The following is a 3,249-nucleotide window of genomic DNA, read 5'->3' on the forward strand; positions in this document are numbered from 1 at the left end:
AGTAAGGGGGGCCAAACAATGCTCACATTGTAGAAGAATATCATTAATGTTTCATGCAAGCAAAATTTTGCTGAAGATTATCCAGCAAAGGTTGCAGCAGTACTTTTGACAGGGAGCTGCCAGAGGTTCAGAACAGATTTGGAAGAGGTCAGAAGAGGACGTGGAACAAGGGATATAATTGCTGATGTCAGATAGATCTTGGCTGAACTCAGAGACTACCAGAAAGAGGTTTGCTTGTGTTTCATTGTGCTTCAATGGCTGTGCCAGTCATTCAACTCTGTTGCGCATAATAAACTATGGACAGTCTTGAGAAAAATGCAAATTCCAGAACACTTGATTATACTTATGCAGAACCTGTACATGGATTGAGAGGCCATTGTGGGAACAGAACGAGGGGATACTGCATGGTTTAAAATCAGGAAAGGTTTGCATCAGGGCTGTATTCTCTCCTCATACTTATTCAATAATATATGCTTAGCAAATAATCAGAGAAGCTGAATTCTATGAAGAAGAATGTGGCATCAGATCAGAGGAAGGCTTAATAGCAACCGTGGTATGCAGAAGACACAACCTTTATTGATGAATGTGAGGAGTAATCGAAACCCTTGATGATAAAGATGAAGGATTGTCGCCTTCAGTGTGGAGTGCAATGTACGTTTTCTTTACAAATGTAACGAAAACCCAAATGCTCACAACTGGGCCAGTAGGTAACATCATGATAAATGGAGAAAAAAAATGGAAAATTTCAAGGATTTCTTCTTACTTGGATCCAGAGTCAGTGCTCATGGAAGCAGCAGTAAAGACCTCACTAGATGCACTGCATAAATCTGTGGCGCAAGACCTCTTTAAGATGTTGAAAAGCAAATGCATCACTTTGCCCCCGGCCATGCTATTTTCAATTGCCTCATATGCATGCGAATGTTGGACATTGAATAAGGAAGACAGAAGAAGAATTGATGCATTTGAATTATGGTGTTGGAGAAGAATATCGAAAATACTGTGGACTGCCAAAAGAACAAACAAATCTATTTTGGAAGAAGTGCAGTTAGACTGCTTCTTGGAGGCTACGATGATGAGGCATCTGACATACTTTGGACATGTTATCAAAAGAGACCAGGCTGTGGAGAAGGCCCGCATGCTTGGTAAAGGTGAAGGAGGGCAGCAAAAAGAGGAACACCCTCAACAAGAGGAAGGCCCTGCGAAGATGGTTCAGGAGCAGGTGATGTTTCATTCTATTGTACATAGGGTCGCTATGAATCTGAACCAACTCCATGATACCTAACCACAGCGACTTTGGGAAAGCTAGGTGCAATTCCCAGCCAATGCCCCTCATGCTCAACCATCACCATCTGACAGTGATGCTGAACAGGTCTCAGTGGACCTTCCACACTAAGATAGACCAGGAAGAAAGACCTGGCATTGTCCTGAAAAATCAACCACTGAAAACCCCATGGAACACAATTAGATCAATCTCCAACCTATTTGGGGGATGGTGCCAAGACCCCACTATGCTTTGTCCTCTTGGGCTTGGAGAACACACCTAAGGAGCTAGGTTGGGGTGGCAAGAACAGGGAGGTCTCACTGAGAAGTGACATGCAGGTTGACCCAAGGATGAATGTGCGCTCACTTGGCAATGACTGGGAGCAGGGCTGGGACATGAGAGCGAAGAGGATACCAAATGCAAGTTGAGGGCAAAGGTTGTGAATACATGTTATTTCCTATGCTCTTTCCTCACCTCCTGAAACTTATGCATCCACTCCATCCCCAGGACTCCAGGTGCTGAGCGATGCTCTCTGAAGAATGGTTAAACATCTGTGGTCTAATGATTTTTAAGAGGGCCTACAGGCACAGCATCAAACGTGATAGAAGTAGTAATGCTCTGGGGGCCCCTATTCCCCACCTTCTGCCTCTTCTTTCTTTTCAGTATCTTCTTCAACCAATGTTCAAGGTTGTTGACCTAGGCTCCAACCATCCTCACTTGAACCCTCTGTAGATCTGTCCTGGGAATGTCCATACTTGAAAACTCCCTCATATTTCTTTTCTTCTTTCCATGAAACCTGATCTGCTCTGTGTTGGATGCCCTCTAGGACTGGCTAAAGGACCAACTAGCTCATTTTGTACATTGGTAGAATGGAACTGGCGTTCGCCAGCCTCCCCCCCTCCCCCCAGCCAACCAGTCACCCAGCAGGTCCTCCATCAGCACCTCTCAGCTGTACTCTCCACGCCCTCAGGCCTGCACCGCCCCCATGACGACTGCGTCTCCCTCTCAGGTGCGCCAGAACTATAACCAGGACTCAGAGGCCGCCATCAACCACCAGATCAACCTGGAGCTCTACGCCTTCTACGTCTACCTGTCCAGGTCTTAAGACTTTGACCAGGATGACGTGACTTTGAAGAACTTGGCCAAATACTTTCTGTACCAGTCTCAGGAGGAGAGAGATCACGCCGAGAAACTGATGAACTTGCAGAACCAACGAGGGGGCCAGATCTTCCTCCAGGACTTCAAGAAACGAGACCGTTAATGCCTGGGAGAGGGGGCTCAGCAGCACGGAGCGTGCACTGCACCTGGAGAAGCTGCACGAACTGGCCACGCACAAGAACGACCCCCATCTCTGTGACTTCATCGAGACACAGTACCTGAATGAGCAGGTGAAATCCATCACAGAGCTGGGCGACACCTCACCAACCTGAGCAAGGTGGGGGTCGGGGGCCACATTCCTGGCCTGTCCAAGCATCTCTGCGACAAGCACAGCCTGGCAGACAGTGACGGAGAGAGCGGCAGCCTGGCCTTCCCCAAGTCACCAAGGCAGCACATCCATGTAGACCTGTCCCTTTTCTAGAAATTGTACCCAAGCATCCGCTCTGTTCTTCCATTGGTACTATTCCTTCGGACAAAGTCTAAAGTCATTTGATACCCAACTGTTGTCTCAGAGATCTTGGCGTGAAGGGGCCAGAGAGCCTCCCGGGACCTGGCGGTCGAATTTTTTTAAGCGCCCCAGTTCCACTGCAAAATCCCACTTAATAAAATGGAGCTTGCACAGAAAAAAAAAAAAAAGAAAGCGCAAAAGGTAATTTGATGGGTGACTGAGGATTTTGATAAATGTCAAATCACATCGTCTTTGATTACATTGGAGACTGGAGTAAATGTAGTAGACAATAAGAAACTCCTAGCTAAGAGATCCTGGTCTTTACCTAATTCAGGTCAAGACTCAGAAAAAATACTTTGCTCTGCAAAGGGCTTATATGCTT

At 46.6% G+C, this 3,249-nt stretch overlaps 1 pseudogene; it reads left to right on the forward strand.

Moving 5' to 3' along the window:
• The first annotated feature begins 2,246 nt into the window (after positions 1-2,246).
• On the forward strand, positions 2,247-2,840 carry LOC142429735 (ferritin heavy chain pseudogene; annotated as a pseudogene).
• Positions 2,841-3,249: the final 409 nt, after the last annotated feature.

The sequence above is a fragment of the Tenrec ecaudatus genome, chromosome 1 (assembly GCF_050624435.1).
Source record: "Tenrec ecaudatus isolate mTenEca1 chromosome 1, mTenEca1.hap1, whole genome shotgun sequence".
Taxonomy (NCBI): Eukaryota; Metazoa; Chordata; class Mammalia; order Afrosoricida; family Tenrecidae; genus Tenrec; species Tenrec ecaudatus.